This window comes from Petaurus breviceps, unplaced genomic scaffold (assembly GCF_028583685.1).
Source record: "Petaurus breviceps papuanus isolate PSGF00001 unplaced genomic scaffold, PetGlider_PUasm1.0 90808, whole genome shotgun sequence".
NCBI lineage: Eukaryota > Metazoa > Chordata > Mammalia > Diprotodontia > Petauridae > Petaurus > Petaurus breviceps.
The window spans coordinates 11,553,950-11,572,201 of NW_027187349.1; the positions used below are offsets into that span (position 1 = coordinate 11,553,950).

Genomic DNA, 18,252 nt, shown 5'->3' on the forward strand with positions numbered 1-18,252 from the left:
ACCATATTTTTAAAGTCTGAAGGAACCAGAGAAGGTACAAAGAAAAACACTAAACACACACACACACACACACACACACACACACACACAAACCTCCTAGAAAAATGGTTTCTTCAAGAAATACATGAAGAATTGAGCCTGTTTTATTTTTTTTCTAAATGAAAGAAGACAAATATGTGACAACTCCTACCTTAAGAGTTTATGAGACTAATGCTAAGCCCTTGTCACTATCTATGGGAGACTGAATAAGAGGAAATGATATAAATCAAGACAGGTGAGATTTCTTTAAGACAAAAAATAACTTCTTGACTATCATGATAATAAAACACTGAAATGGGGCTTTGTGAAATCCATATCTCGACATTTTAAAGAAGAGAATAAAAGGTTCTTCCTCCTCCTCCTCCTTCTCCACCTCCTCTTTCTTCTCCTCATTTTCCTCACCATCACCACCATCATCTTCCTCCTCCTCCTCCTGCTCCTGCCGCTGCAGCTGCTGCTTCTCCCTCTGTTCCCTTGGAGCGGACCATCCTGGTGCCTCTTTTGTGAAGCGGAGGCTGAGGAGACCCCCGGACTCGCCATGGCCCAGGAAAAGCCGAAGGAAGGAGTCAAGACTGAAAGCAACGACCACATTAATTTGAAGGTAGCAGGGCAAGATGGTTTGGTGATGCAATTTAAGATTAAGAGGCATACACCACTTAGTAAACTAATGAAAGCCTATTGTGAATGACAGGGTTTGTCAATGAGGCAGATCAGATTCCGATTTGATGGGCAACCAATCAATGAAACAGACATATCTGCACAGTTGGAAATGGAGGATGAAGATACAATTGATGTATTCCAGCAGCATTCAGGAGGCGCTTACTAAAAAGACAATCTACAACTCTACTCCAGAACTGTGCTCCCAAGGAAAACGCATACATTCTCAATTAGAAAACCAAGATTTGGTTCATCCACCTCCTGACTACTGCAGTATAGTTTTCTCTCTTCTTTGATTCCCTTCCCCATTCCTTTATTGTGCATAAAGTAACTGGTGTATGTGCACAGGCATAATGAGTATTTTTTTTTATCTAAATGGCCGATGGTATGTTTTGATCAACATCAAATGGAGATGGGGAGGGGAAAAAACAAACTGGTTCTGTGAAAATATCACTTTTCTCCATTAGTGGCATGCTCATTCAACTTTTATCTTTATATTCCAGTAAGTTATTTTGCTCTCATTGTTTAACAACAACAAAAAAAAAAAACCACAAAAAAATCCTTGCATATCTTGTTTGATTGGATAATTTCAATGTTTTTCTTTTATCATTGTAAAACCAAGGACGATTTTATAACTTTTTTGTACGTAGCTGTTACATGTAGGGCAATCTCTGTCTCTCAGTAGGGATAAATTACTATAAAGAAATTGATCCTAGATAGTTTTCCCTTCAAGTCAAACATCTTGTTGTTGAAATAAACTTCTTGTTTAAAATTTAAAAAAAAAGAGAATAAAAGGAATAGGGTCACTATAAGATGTGGATGGGACAGTAACTAGCAAGAGAGAGAAGGTAGAACTGCTGAATTACTATTTTGTATCTTTTTTCCATGCCAAAATGACCTGTAGACTGGAAAGGATAGAAGAAAACAGTGGTTAATAACCAACATTCGTTACTATAGTGGTCATTAATGTTATTATATTAATATTATATTAATTATAATATATTATTTTAATTACTTTAATATTATGGTGGTTATTTGTAACCACTACAAATAAGAGCTCACCTGGCTGCTCATGTTGAATTCAAATCACCTGGCCCCGGGTGATTTGGAGCCTTAGATTTTGAAAGAACTGATAGATATGACAGCTGATATTTGAAAAATTGTGAAGAAAAGAAAAAAGACTATAGGGTTAAAAGGGGGCATTTTCATTGGGTAAAGAAGGGAGTTGGCAAGCTATATGCCAATGACTTTGACTTTGATTACTGGCAAAATTCTAAAATGCCTAATTAAAAGATAGCAAAAATTTATATAAAGATGTGTTCACAAAGAACCAACATGGCTCCATCAAAAATAAATCGCACTGGGTTAACATTATTTGCTTATTATACTGGTAGATTCAGAAATGTTAAAAATAAAGTTTACCTAGATTTTGGTAAAGCATCCAGTAGGACTCACATTCTGCTTTTGGAAGAGACAGAGAACTGGGGCTCTTTGGTAGTACAATCAGATCGATTCAGAACTAGTTGAATGGTTTACAATAATAGCTAGCATCAGTGCTTTAAGATTTGCAAAGTGGCTTATTTAGACTATTTAATTTGATCCTCACAATTACATGTTGAAGTAAATACTGTTGTTATCATCCATATTTTGCATAAAAGAAATGTTTTCTATATTCCAATTCCACCATCTTCTTATTTTTTAATTTAATTTAATGTTTTTTGCTTTTTGGAGGGCAATTGGGGTTAAGTAACTTGCCCAAGGTCACATGGCTAGTTTTTGTGTTAAGTGTCTGAGACCAGATTTGAATTCACCAGATTTGAGTCCTCCTGACTCCAGGGCCAGTGCTCTATTCACTGTGCCCCTATTCACTCGCCACCCCCTCCACCATCTTCTTAGTTGTTCATCATGTTACACTTGGCCATCTCCAGACTCAGAATGTTTTCACTGGCTGACCTCCATGTAAAGAATGTTCTCCCTTATCATTTCCACTTCCTGACTTTCCTGCCTTCCTCCAAGGAGCAGCTAAAATCCCACCTCCTACAGGAAGCCTTTCCCAATCCTCTTTAATACTAGTGTCTTCCCTCATATAACTTGTTTGTAGATTATAGTTGACATACTGTCTCCTCCATTAGACTGTGAACTCCTTGAGAATAGGGACTGGCCTTTACCTTTCTTTGTATCCCCAGTACTTACAGAGCACCTGGCATGTAGTAGGTGCTTAATAAATGTTTAGTGAAGATGCAGAAAAAAGCTTGACAAAACACAACACCCATTTCTGTTTAAAAAAAAAAACACTGAAGAGAACAGGAATAAATTGAGCTTTCCTTAAAATGATAAGTAGTATCTAGAACCATTAGCAAGTATTATCTATAAAGGGGATAAGTTAGAAGCCTTCCCAATAAAATAAATGTTTAATGATTGACTGAATGAGTAGTGAATACTTAATGAATGCTTGTTGATTGAATAGTCACCGATAATTCAAAGTCAACTTGGAGAGATCTCTCTATAATGTGCCTCAGGCATCCATGCTTGACCCTATGATGTTAGACATTTTTCTTAATGACTTGGATCAAGGCATAGATGGTAAACTTAACAAATTTGTAGATTATATAAATCCAGCAGGGTGAGGGGTTGTGGGGAGAGTAGAGATAATACACTGGATGACAGAAGTAGACCCCAAAAGATATCTGACAAAGTAGAATGCTAGACTACTTCTACTAAGATGAAATCTTATTGGGATAACCAAAGCCCCTTGCTTTTTGTTCCAAAACTGAACTTCACAAGTTCAAGACAAGGTGATACTTTGTTAAACAGCGATTTGTTTTAAAACATATCTGAGAGTATTTTAGCAAACTATAAGTTCAATATAAGTCAACAGTGATATAAGAGCCAAAAAAAAGCAAATATGATATTACACTGTATGAAGAGGGGCAGAGCCTTCAAGTATAAAGAGTTGATAATCCTGCTCTACTGTGATACTTGACTATCATCAGACCACACCTGGAATAAAGGCATGAATTCTGGTCATGACATGTAGGAAGGAGACACTGAGAATCTAAAACGTGTCCAGAAGAGGATAATAAGAATAGTGAAAGGTTTTGAGTTAATACCCAACAAGGATGGATTGATGAGGATATTTAGCCCAGGAGAAGACTAAGGGGAGACATCATAGCTGTCTTCAAATATCTCAGGGTCTATCAGGTGGAAGAGGGACTAAATTTTTTGGCCCCAGATGGCAGAAGTAGAAGAAATAAGTAGAAATTGCAAGGAGGCAGATATAGGCTAAATATTGGGGAGAGGAACCTTCCTAGCAATTAGGACTATCCAAAAATGTAAATGATTGCTTCTGAAGACAGTTGAGTTCCCCATGCCCCTCACTGAAGGTCCTTAAGCAGAAAGTGAATGGTCCTTTGTTGAGCATGTTGTGGTAGGGATCTTTTTTTGGGTATGGGTCAGAATAACAGAAATCTATTGTATCTCATCCCTATCGTATTAGGACGAAATCTTCATAGCAAATATCTGTAGGCAAGAAAAACAAAATTCCTCATTAGTTGTGTTCATAATCTATATGTCTCATTCTGCTCTTGAGCTCATAACCTTTTATTCAGAAGATAGAATGTTTTATCATTGTCCTGGAATCATGGATGTTGGTGAATGGATCAGAATTCTTATGGTTTTCCAATTTGCTTCTCTTTCATCTTACTGTTATGTAAATTGTTTGCCTGACTCTGCTCATTTCATGTATTAGTTAATACAAGTCTTCAAAAATCATTGGTTTAAATAATATTGAGGTGATAGCATAAAATTTTCTGGTACTATTCACTTCATTCTGCATCAATTCAGACAAGTCTTTCCATATCTCTTTGAAACCATGTTTTTTCCTGATTTCTGAAAGCATGTACAAATGTATTCTATTACATCCATATACACAGTTTGTTTAACTATTCCCCAATTGATAGGAATCCCTTTAGTTTCCCGTCTTTTACAACCCCCCCCCAAAAAGCCGCTATAAATAGTTTTGTACATATAGGACTTTTTCCTCTTTCTTTGATTTCTTTTTTGTGGTACAGGCCTAGCATTGGTATAACTGATGCAAAGGACATGAATTATTGAGTAAATTTTTTGTGAATAAATCCAAATTGTTTGGGGGAATAATGGGACCCACTCACAGCTCCAACAGTGAATCAGAGTGTCTGTTTACCCACAGTTCCTCCAAAATTTGTCATTTTCTCTTTTTGTCATCATTGTCAATCTAATGGATATGAGGTAAGACCTCTGAATTGCTTGATTTCTCTAATTATAGTAATTGGGAACATTTTCCCTATAGCTAGAGATAGCCTGGGTTTCTTCCTTTGAAAACTGATTATTCATATACTTAGATAATTTAACAATTGGGAATGGCTCTTATTCTTGTAAATTTGAATCAGCAACTTATATGTGTATCTTGGAAATGAAATTTTTATCAGAAAAACTTGTTGCAAGGATTTTTTTCCTAGTTAATTGTTCCCCTTTTAATCTTATTTATGTGAAAATATTTTTAATTTCAAATAATCAAATTATCTATTTTATTTCAGTAGTCATAGAATTTTTCCTCTATGAGTGATAGGCCATTTTCCCTTCTCTTTTCATGTATCCATTTGGAGTTTATCTTGGAAAAAGTTATGATGTGTTAGTCCAAATCTCATTTCTTCCATACAGCTGTCCAATTTTTCTGGCTTTTTTTTTTTTATCAAACAGTAAGCCCTTATACTAGGCTGCTAGGTTGGTTTGCTTCTGAATGTTAGGTACCTAATCTAGGTTCCATTAATTGATTTATTTTTTTAAAGAGTACTATTTGTTTTTGTATTCTTGCTGTGTAGTATTAATTGACATCTCATATTATTAGGCCTGCTTTCTTCCCACTTTTTTCCATTACACCCATTGAGATTTTTGACCTTCTGTAACTCCATATGAATTGTTATTATTTTTCTAATTCTGCAACATAATCTTTTGGTAGTTTGGTATAACACTAGATAAGTAAATTAATTTAGGTAGTACTGTCATTTTTATTATATTGACTCATCCTACCCATGAACAATTTTCCTCCAATTATTTATTTGGTTTTGTCTTTCTTTCTATAAATAGTGGCTTGCAAACTACACGGTCATCCAGTTCACTTCCAACTTTGTGATTCTGTAAGATAAAATAATAATAATCACTATCATAACATTGTCAGTTCAATCAATCTCTGTGGGCCATGGACTCAAAGTCCTTTATCTTATCAATGTCCTTCCTAAATATGTTGTCCAGAATACACACTATTATTCCAAGTGTAGCCTGACCAGGGTAGAGTATAGGACTATCAACTCCTTATTCCTGGAAGCTATGCCTCTCTAAATATAGCCCAATATCAAAATACTATTGTTGATTTCCTGGAATGTCTGAAGATAGAGGATGGACTAGATGTTCTATCAAGTTCTTTCTTGATTATTTGAATTTTGCCTACATCTGGTCTGATGCTATTTTTTCATCAAAGAAAAGGAAAAAAAGAATGAAATCATCACAAAGAGAAAATACCATAAGAGAAAAGGATCAGTGTAATATACGATGGTGATGTTTGTTTATTGGAACAGTTAACTCCTTGCACTTGTTATCTGTGATAACTCTTCGATATTTGTTGATTATATTAAAATTCTTCTTGAAACGATAGTATCAAATGCCTTATTGTTCTCAGGTACCCATAGCTACATGATAATTCTCTCAAAAAAAAACCCAAAGAATTGACACTAAATTAAAATATATCATTTCCATGTAGGAGCAAAGTAGGCAAATAAATTCATCCTGAGTCATAAGCACATGGCGTACCTAAACAAACAAAAATACCCAGAATAAACCACATAGAAAGAAGCTAACCTAAAGAGAAGTATGCTATGTGCAAGTAATTTTAAAATACAAAGTTCAACTATTTCACTTACACTCTATATTTTTAGGTACTGATATTCACACACATCAAATACATCAACTTCACAGGAAAGGGATACTGGACATTTTAAAAAGATTTTCTGAATCTATTTTCAAGGATGATCTAAGGAATAAAAAGGAGATTCAAGAAGTCTCAGCTCTGCCCCTACTTTGTTTTGTTAAGCTGAACACATTAGTTGGTAGTTGTATGCCTCAATTGCCCCAGCTACCCAATACAGACACTTCACAGGATGATTAAAAAGATTAGATTTTTAGGGATGGTTTTAAATATTTATCAGCCTTAGAATTTTACTTCCACATTATGTAAGAACATTGTGTAAACACACATCAACTAAAATTCTGTATAGACATGAAGAACACATTTGTGAAGTTTTATGAATTCAACATTTTCTTTCCAAGAAGATGAACATAGGTGAAAGCACAAATATGAAATTTTAATGCAAACTAAGTCTCCCAAGTGAGAACAACTTATACTGTGACAACCACATTATAAAGAAAAATAACTGAAAGATTTTAGAACTTTAATCAATGCAATGATAAACCAGAAGTCCAGAGGATTGAAGATGAAACATGCCACCTACCTCCTACCAGAAAGGTAATATAGAGAACAGAATGAGACATGTATTTTTGAACAGACAATATTTTCCTGGACTATGCATCTTTTCATGAGAGTTTTCTTTTTTTAATTGTTCAATTGGGGGATATGAGTAGTGGAAAGGAGAGGCAATAAATGCTTATACAAATAAAATAAATTTATTTTTGAAAAAAGCCTCCTAAATTACATACTCTGAAGACTGGGAAATTTAAATCTATTTTTTTTAATGCAATACCTCATTATTTCCATTAATCTTTTAGAAAATCATGATTTTTAAAATAAAGGTTCAGTTACATAGGATATAATAATTTTAGGCCAATTTATGTCATCATTCCTACAAACAGATTGTGGAAGATAGTATGCATCAGCTGCCTAGGAATTTCATGTATGTTCATTATGTTTGGCTAAGGATAAGTGTTTGAGTTATTTGGCAAATGAATGAGCAAACTGCTAAATCCCCATCAATTAGTTTATGAGAATGTTTTGATATTTTTAAACAAAATCCTCAAAATTAAATTTTCAAACATAGTAATCTACAACCTGGGAAAGAGTTTATCCCACTTTTTTTTTCCTATCATCTTAACATTGAGCACACTGATAAATGAGAGGCTCCCTTTCAACAACTCACTGTAGCCAGAATCACCTGAGAACATTAAAAATGAAGCTCATCTTGCCTAGAACATATAGCACTTCTCACATAAGAAAGAGAAGGAAAATGGCACCAATCCCAAGAGGGGCTAGACTTCCCTGTGCATGAATCACTTCACCAGTGTATCATTTGTCATGTCAAGGGGTATTTTTTTTAATATTTAGGACTCAGAAAAGGTCACAGCATCCCACCAAATAACTTTTGATTGAACTCCCACCTTTATAAAACCCATGACTTTTTTGTTTTCAAAAACAGTTAAAACTTCCCCAAAATGCCCCCACACCCCTCCAATGCAGCTGAGGATCCAGCCTCTTACCTTTTTTAGAAAGAGTTTCTGTAGTTTCTTGTGTGGTAGCCTGATCATATTTCACTCCAATGATCAGAGACGATCAAATTCCAAAAACATCCATCATCTTTCTTGTCACTGTCTCGTTACAGTTAGCTTCGTCTAAAGGAGTTGGGCAAGCAGCAGTACTACTTGTCTCAGTGTGTGTGTCTCTCTCTCTCCTCTCCCACTCCAATGTCTTCCTTTCTCCAGCCCCCTTCCAGTCACAGATAAAAAAAGAAATCAAATAGCTAGACTGGTTCTATCTCATCATTGCCTTGAAATCAGTTCTCAGAGGCAAAGAGGCTCTGGCTTCATTCAGCAAAATCGTGGTTCTGTTTGTCAGCTCACAGAAAGAAGGGAGAGGAGGGAGGGAGAGAAAGAAGACGGGAAAAAAACCCCAACAATGACCACAACAACAACAACCTGCCCGGCTTTCAAGGCTGTACCTCTCCTCCTACAGAACAGCAAAGTTACTCGGGTTCTATCGAGTTACAGAAGCCACAATCAGAGAAGCTGAAAGTACACGTCTGAATCTTTCCAGGCTGGACTTCAGAAGAAACTAGTTCAATCTCTAGAACTGTCAGAGATACTCAGTTTGGCTGATTGGCTGAGCAGCTCACCATAGCACACCTGTCAATTGTTTACATGTTATGTGTCTCAGCTGAAAATAAGAGATGGATTTCTCATCTACACACTTTACTCGATTTAGTTTAAATAAAGAAGCAGATCTCTTCTTTATGAGAAATGGGGCAGAAAAAGGTAGGAGGAAGACCAAAAGGTATTGGTCTTTGAAAAACTACAAGGTCATCTGGTACACATTCATTTAACAATGAATTTAACTCCTCTCCTTCCCCTCCTCTGCCTGTTGTAAAGCTTCGGTTTTTTTAATCTGCTTGCCTTATTTATAAGAGAATCAATTCATATATTTATTCCAGAAAAATAAACTCCTTTATTCCCATCACTTGTACCATATGTTGCCTCTGTCCAGCCTAAGAGCATATCAGGCTTGCCAAAATACAGACACATCTGGTCCATCGCTTCCTATCTCCACTACATAAAGAGGGGAAACACACACCCCGCCCTTTTCCAATTAACTAAAAAGGTGGAAGTACAATTCCCCTTTGCAAAGTACTCCTATGCTTGGAAAACCATTGTTTTCAAATAACTTTTCATGCTTTCATCTATTCAACTGCTTCTGAACTGGATGCATTTTATGTTCTTTTACTAAGTGACAAGGTTAGTTAAAACTCATCTGTCCATATAAAATGTGTGCATATATGATATCACTTGGAGGTGAACATGCCTGACAGTACTTTAGGGAATAATGAAAAGTAGGTCGCTCCACAAATAAATCTCACTGGTACAATTTATATTAATTACAATTCCTGCTTCAGAAAAATTAAGTTGGGAACCTGTCACTGCATTTTAAAAAGAGCACAAATGAAATATGTCACTCATCTCCACATTAAGGGAAGGGAAGTGAGCCCCCTTCTGAGGTTATTGACAGTTCTCTGATTATGAACATAAAAGGCCATATACTGAACCCAATTACATCTAAAATACCGAATGGCTGTACATCTTTTATAGCCTAGCAGATGACAAAGTAAACCAAACATCTGCTCATTGATGAAGGTTATATGAAATCTCTCATTAATTTTTGTTGCTTCTTAAATGGCACCAGATAATAGCAATTGAGAAAAATGGGAAAGTTGAAACCATAATACTGCTTGAAATTAAGGAAAGTCACTTGGTTGTTTCTTGCAAATTTGCAACAATGCACTTTTTAAATGCATAATAAAAAACAACTGATTGGATAATTTGCATCACACTTTCAAAATTTCGAGCATCATCTCATGACAGAAAGTATTGCCTCCCTTTTACATAGAAGAAAATTGTAATTTCTGGAGATTAAATTATTTAAGGTCATTCAGGGGATAGTAGCAGAAAAAGTATGAGCTCTCCCTTTATCCACACACACCATTGAAAGAAATAGTTATGTAAAAATTAATTTTACTGGGCCTTAGCAACAACACTTAAGAATTTACATATCAATTCTCTGTCCATTCCCTTAACCCACACTTGATTCCCAAAGCCATAGGACCAAAAAAAATTAGTCTACACCCTGTTCCATTACAATGACCATTGAGCTACTCAGAATTGTAGCTGCCTTTAATTTTCATGCAAAGATTCACTTAAAATCCAGAATTTCTTCAGAGTACTGGCAAACCTTACCTCCTTTCCATTCCATAGAAGTCTCTGTAGTCTTCCACTCTCACTATAGATTTCTTTCCTTTTTTTAGCAGATGCTATATCCAACAAGGCCACTACAGAGAAACTTCTTCCAATTCTATCCCTATTACATTTCTAAATGAATAGTAAAGGCGGCCAGATGAATGGATCACAACTAACATTTCCATCATACTTCTGTTATGACGTGAGCCTGCTTGATCCTTCAAGACTGTGGATCTGTAAGCTCATTGGTCACGTATAGCTCAGAGTTCTTCTTCACCTTCTCATCCTTTGTGATTCTTGCCCACATTTTTCCAAATAACCTATCAGCAATGATCCACCAAGCTCTCTGGTCTTCCTTGCTGCCTTTACTATTTCAGGAGTACCACTGTGACATTCAAGCTGTTCATCTGTTATTTCTTACTCTAGCTACAGGATCCACCTACCTCCTTTTGTTCCAGTTAGAAACAAAGTTTGACTATTGAAAATTTTCCCCTTTATTTGTTTTCTGAATTCCAGAAAACTGCTAATGTACAGATAAAGAAAACATATTTGGATTTTCCTATTGTTCCAAATGAATTTTTCCAATTGAAACAAAATAATGAAAAAAGAGGTACATCTGTCTTGGGGGAAGGGAAAGGAGGTGATTCCTTAATTAAGTGTTGATAACAGCTAAAATACGTATGATGTAATGGCCTGTGGCTACTTTAGTGTGTGTGAGGGGAAGAGGGGGTAGTTTTGAAATCATGTGTATGATATAAATAGCTTCAAAATGCAAATGTTTGGGAGCCATTTTGCATGCTGGATGGAAATTCCAGCTCAATACAAAATTGAAAATATCAGTGATAGTCATTTTTTTAATAAAGGAGGATATGTCATCAATGTCACCAAACCTATTTTGGCAATTCAAAGATAACCTCTTTAAAGTGACTTTTCTGAATGAAATTATGCTGGAATGTTTGCCCAATGGAAAATCCTTATTAATCAGATTGATTTTTATTATAAGGAGAAACTAGTTAGCTCTCAACTTTTCAAGGAAACAGGAACTGGCCTGCCAACCTTGGGTGAATGTAACTCAGTGGCAGACTAACAACTTAATAATGTCAACTTTAGGGGTGGCTAGGTGGCACAGTAAATAGAGCACTGGCCCTGGAGTCAGGAGGACCTGAATTCAAATTTGGCCTCAGACACTTAACATTTCCTAGCCATGTGGCCTTGGGCAAGTCACTTAACCCCAATAGCCCTGCCTTCCCCTCTGCAAAAAGCAAAAACAAAACCAAAAATAAATGTTAACTTTATCTCTTGCCAAACATTGTTCAAAAAATAAAATGGATAAGTTCTGAATTTCTTTCCCAGTTTCTAATCTGTTATCGACAAACAAAAGATAATAGTAACAAGAAAGCACAAAAGAAAAAAAAGCTTCTAGAGGCCATGCATCATGGTACATAGTCCAAAGTATGTTGATTCTGGAGTCAAAGGGTCTAGCTACATCCTAGATCCGCTAAATTACCACCAGTGTGATATTAGATAAACCATAACCTCTAGAAGTCTCAGTTTCTTATCTCAGTCAGTCAACAGACATTTATCAAGTGCCTTATTAAAGTATTTTATTATTATATTTATTAAGTGGCATTTCTGAAGTGTCAGGCATTGTGGTAAGCGCATGAGATGCAAAGAAAGGCAAAAGACAGTCCCTGCTCTCAAAGAGCTCACAACCTAGTGGGAGAAACATCTGTAAGATTGCCTAATAAAAACTGGAGTGCCAGGGAGAAGTTGACTAGATAATCTCTGGGTTCCATTCCAGATCTAAATCATGTAAGACTATCATCTATGAATTCCTGACTAGTATAGCATTCACAGAATTTTTGGTTGTTCAAAATGCAAGTCAAACTGAACTATTAGAAAATGCATATGTTAGAATGAGAAGTTAATTATCTGTGACTTAGAGCACTTCAAAATGTTAACAGCAAAGCAGACTAGGGCCCTTACAAAGGAATTATGTGAGCTCCCTGGGCTTTTTGTCAGCAATTTATATCCTTCACTTTTAATGGACTGTAGCCTTAGGATTGTGGGAGAATGTTGACTAAATTTTGCCATGTTAGTTAGGATAGTCTTTTATTGAATGCCATAGGAAACAGCTATAATATACAATCTGTTTACTTACCTTCCCTGTATATTATTCTTTAAAAATTCATCTATTTTGCATAACAGCTATCATTTCTTATGTTCACCAGCATACTCTTATGGATTTATTGTTATCATGGTATGAGGCATTCATCTTCCAGCTAGGAATAAAAGACTTGCACAAATGGATCTAAAATGGATCTAAAAACTTAATTTTTTTTTATAATTTCATAGTATTTTAATCATCTCAAGCTGGAAGAATTATATGCATCTTGCTCTCTATATGTCTAAATTCCCAGACTAGAGTCACTTCATATTCTACATCAAATTCTTCCTCAAATCTTCCCTGATCTACCTTGTAACCCTAAATTATCTTGGTAGTCCAAATTCTTGTCCTCTATATCATACTGACACTATCCTTTAAGTCCTTTTGAGTGAAAAATGTTTCCTTTTGTAATGATAATATCTTATTTTTTCCCCAATTACATGTAAAAACCATTTTAACATTAGGGTTTTTTTTAAGTTTTGAGTTCCAAATTCTATAAAACCCTTCTTCCCCACTCCCTTCCCTGACATAGTAAGCAATCTGATATAGATTATACATGTACATCATTTAAAGCATTTCCATATTAGTCAAAAATAATGCCCTTTTTATATGTCCCCTTTTACTGTTATACACTCTCTTCCTTTTGTTGGTGATATTTTTGTTGTACCTACTTTCTGAAACTCATTAAGTATGAATCAGAAGCATTCCAAATATGTTAAATTGCATCTTGACCAGACAATGGCTCCTATCAGGAACCACTGAAACCATATGGTATCTGATGGCTATTAATACATAGTGTCAAGACCATTCTCCCTGAAGGCAAGGAAAATTATATATTCTTGAAGTTTCAAACAACTCCAAATTTCAAAAACAGAAGAGGAAAAAAACAGAGTATAGCATATTGAGCCAGTGGACATTCTGACCCAGCTGGGACCTCATGGAAATCATTTTATCTTGCTAGACTTTGATTTCCTCATCAGTTATAAAAGAAAGTTAAAATAGATGAGTAAAATAGATGCAAACTATGGTATTTTCACCAATGATCATTTGCCATCCTCGTATGAGTGTATAGGGGACAGCTAGGTGGTACAATGGATAGAGTGGGACCTGGCATCAGAAAGACTCATTTTCCTGAGCTCAAATCTGGCTTTGGACACTTACTAGTGTGTGACCTTGGACAAGTCACTTAACCCTGTTTGCCTCAGTTTCCTTGTCTGAAAAATGAACTAGAAAAGGAAATGACAAATTATCCCATTATCCTGCCAAGAAAACTCCAAATGGGGTAATGGAGAGTCAGACATGACTGAAAACTACTGGACAATAACAGCAATGGTGTATGGGTTCTACATTGAGAGGCGGTGTGGTGAGGCAGACAAAGGGCTGATCTTCAGAAAGCCAAGTGCTGGTCTCACCTCTGCTGTAGACTAACCACTGATTGTGCAACCATCAGCAAGCTCTTAATTTCTCAGGCAACTCAATTACCACCGAGTTGCTGCTCTATGTAAGTGGAAGTCTCAACACCAGGAGTTTCCCACATGGAAGAAATTACAGGTTTGGACCAAAAAAACCCCATATAAAATGAAGGTTATATTTACATTTTTTTTTCAAGATGGGGAATAAGATGGTAAATATTAAGGATTAAAAGTGGTCAGTTTGGCTTGCCTAATTTAATTTAAAGTAAGTGCCCTGGAAAGTGATATACTTCAACCCTTAGAAATGACCACCATTATGGAAAATTATAAAGGCAATATCAGAAGCTTTACAGATGAGATTGTTAGAAAAACAAAGAACAGGTCTAGTCACATATGGTGAACATACTCCCAGGACACTGACTGTGTACATAGATCTGAAATAAATTCTTTTGCAATCTTTCAAGGTATCAGTGACTGTAAATACCATGTGATTTGAGGAAGTCTAGAAATAAATCACAACTATAAAGAAATGTTCCTTTGGTCATCCTTCAATCTACCTTCCTCAATTGCATTAAATTATTATTAACTCATTTACTAAATAAAGATTGCTTAAGTGAGTACTAGAGTCTATGCTTTTTATCAGGGAATCAGACTTTTATTTTATCATTGATGAAATAATTCACAGGAAGCAGTGACCTATTCAGCATTAATTAATTAATTAGACAACAAGGGTTAATTAGGCCATGTAAGGAGCTCAAAGGGGAAAAACAACAAAAACAAACAAAAAACCGACCCAGACTAAACTTTTTCTTATTCCCATTTCAATTCAGTCACCACCACCATCACCCTCATGGGTCTACACGAACTACAATATGACACTACCCTTCTTGCTCTTCCTTGCACAGAATACTCTGTTTCTCACTGTGTTTGCCTTCCATGGACAATATACTATCCCCTGAGGCTAACCCCAATTCATCCCATCTGTATCTCTTTAGCACATAACTTTTTTTTTTTTTTTGCTTTTTGGGGAGGGGAAGGTAGGGCAATGGAGGTTAAGTGACTTGCCCAAGGTCACATGGCTAGTTTTGTGTTAAGTGTCTGAGATTGGATTTGAACTCAGGTCCTCCTGACTCCAGGGCCAGTGCTCTATTCACTGCGCCACCTAGCTGCCCCAGAACGTAGTTTTTTAAATGTTGTCTTCCCATTAGACAGTGAGATCCTTGAGAGTAGGGAATAGATTTTTGCTTTTTTCTGTATTTCTACCACTGCTCATTAACGTCCCTGGGATATAGTAGGCATTTAATAAGTTATAGTTGACTGATTAACATAATTACATTGAATAATCAAGAAAAAGCTAAGGAAAAAAGAAGCCTTTCTCTGACCACTTTAATCTTAATACCTTGCCTCTCACTGATTTATCTTTTACATATCTAGCTTGAACTTAATGGTTTGCATGTTGTTTCAGACCCCCAACAGACTGAGCCCCTTGAGAGTCAGGACTTTTCCACCCCTTTCTTTTAATCCCCAAGCACTTAGCACAGTGTTTTATAAATGATTATTTCTTCATTTGACCAGCCCTAATCTATGGTTGTTCCTACTATGAAAATGTACTGCCTTGCTCTTTAAATTTATTTTCAGAAATATAAAATGGTGGAAATCAAACTAGTTTTCTTGTCAATTCACAGATTCAAGAAAGAAAAGCTAACACTGTTTCACAAAGGGAAATGAACCAAAGACAAACAAATAAACTCTAGAGCCCTCAGTTGTCATACCCTTTCACCACTACACAGTTTGTATTAACACAAAGTATATTCATTCATCATCTATTCAATAGATTCTTCTCTCTTTAGACCTACAGAAAGAATGTGGTTCTAAGATTTAGCCTAATTAAGGACCAAATGATCTTCATACAAATTAAATAACATTATTCAGTAAGAACATCGTGGCTAGGTGGTACAGTGAATAGAGCACAGGCCCTGGAGTTAGGATGACCTGAGTTCAAATCTAGCCTCAGACACTTAACACAAAAACTCACCATGTGACCTTGGACAAGTCACTTAACCCCAACTGCCTTACCTTCCCCCTCCAAAAAGCAAAATAATAATTATAATAATAATAATTTTTAAAAATTAAAAAAAAATAACATTGCATGCTCTCATGGTCAGTACATAACCATTAAAGCTCTATTTCTTACTCTTTGTCAAGGATTGTAACTCTACCTCTCCACCTGTAAAACAGAACATTGGGAGATATCTATAAAACTATTCACTCAAAGGAGAATTTACTATAAATTAAGCCCACCTTGAACCCCAACCAATAAGAGCTCATTACTAAGGATCTGAAAAATTTTATAAGCCATAAATTATTACCCACTGAGTGGACCACAAGGCCAGCTTTTCGCAAAAGATCTAATATGTAGATTAATACCTTTAACTTACTAAGCAGATGTTTGAGTAGAACTTGGGAAACAAAGGTGTAACAAGAATGATGAGGACACTTGTAGACATCCATATCACCAGATTTCAAACTAGGACTAGGAATTATAGTAACTGATCTAGACTCCAGAGTTGGTGTGAACACAGACAAGGAAAAACTTAAGCCCTCACTATGGAACTTGATCACAAAACTAGACATAAGGGATGGGAATTGAGGACAACCAATCAACATTTATTTGAGTGCCCACTGTATACAGTGTTGTGCCAAGGTGGCATCAGCTAAATGACATCCATGTGAGTAGAGGTCATATCAGTTCTTCAAGAATTGACATAAAATTACTTTTCAATATTCAAATGTAAAATTCTTTGGAGGGAAGGTTTATGAGTGGGAAGGCAGGGCAATTGGGGTTAAGTGACTTGTCCAAGGTCACACAGCTAGTAAGTGTGTCAAGTGTCTGAGGCTGGATTTGAACTCAGGTCCTCCTGACTCCAGGGCCAGTGCTCTATTCACTACACACCTAGCCACCCCCAAATGTAAAATTCTTTAGAGAAAACATTAACACTATAATTTTAAAGATTTGCAAAAGCCCCCCAGCTTTAAAATGGAACATGCACAATTAATTTACCTGTATCACATTATGAATCTCCATCAAATGATGTATAAGTCATTGGGAAATGCTAGAGTTTTCATTCAATTTAATTCAACAAATACTTCTCAAGTACTGTCTTGAGTTAGGCTGAGGGAATATAAAAATAAAAAGTGATACAGTCTCTGTCCTCAAAGGGTTTGTTGTGATGATCAGATTTTTTATACATCATATTTTATATGGTATATGCAAAACATTTTACATATAAAAAGAAAATTATTGCATGCAAAGCATATTATACATATGGATCATATGTGAAGCACTTTGAAAACTTCAAATTGCTATATAAATCCTAGATGTATGTATGTATATGTAAGGGTAGTTAGATGGCACAGACCTGGAGTCAGGAAGACTCATCTTCATGAATTCAAATCCACCCTTAGACACTTACTAGCTGTGTGACCCTGGGCAAGTCACTTAATGCTGCTTGCCTCAGTTTCCTCATCTATAAAATGAGCTGGAGAAGGAAATGGCACACTCCAGTATCTCTGCCAAGAAAATCCCAAATGGAGTCACAGTTAGGCACAACCAAAACAACTGAACAACAAATGTGTATATGCAATACATATATTATATATGTATAGTATATGTATACCTACACACACACACACACACATATATATTCTTCATGTGGAAAGGTTAATTTCCTCTGTCTCCTTTTTCTTTTGTTTCTTAGTACAGTACCCATGAAATAAGAGGAACTAGTCCTGGGGAAATAGGAAATCCAGTTAGCTATTAAATATACTTATAGGTTTTATTAGGTGATGTGAAAGAAAGTCAGCTAATGGCTATGTTAGCATATCAGCAATTTCATGACATTTCCAGTAAAATATCATAAATTCTCTAACCCAAGGTTAATGGAGTAGCACCTGCTTATGCCTCCATTGCAAAACCTGTCAAGATATTTAATTGAAAGCCTTGTAATTCCCTAACTTGCTTGTAAAACATTTGCTCTAGGCTTAAGATACAGGAGCTTAATCTGTATTTGCCAGTTTCATAGATGGAAAGGAAAAAAAAAAGCAGAAACAAAAAAAATTTTAAAAAACTTTGTACTTATTTTTGTGATCAAGTGAATAGTGGGGGAAAAAAAAGACTCCACATGAACTAATTCATATTTTTACCATTTGCTC

The 18,252-nt window shown here is 35.8% G+C and overlaps 1 pseudogene; it reads left to right on the top strand.

Annotated features, from left to right (window-relative positions):
- Positions 1-498: 498 nt before the first annotated feature.
- LOC138147920 (small ubiquitin-related modifier 2 pseudogene) lies at positions 499-911 on the top strand (annotated as a pseudogene).
- The last annotated feature ends 17,341 nt before the right edge of the window (positions 912-18,252 follow it).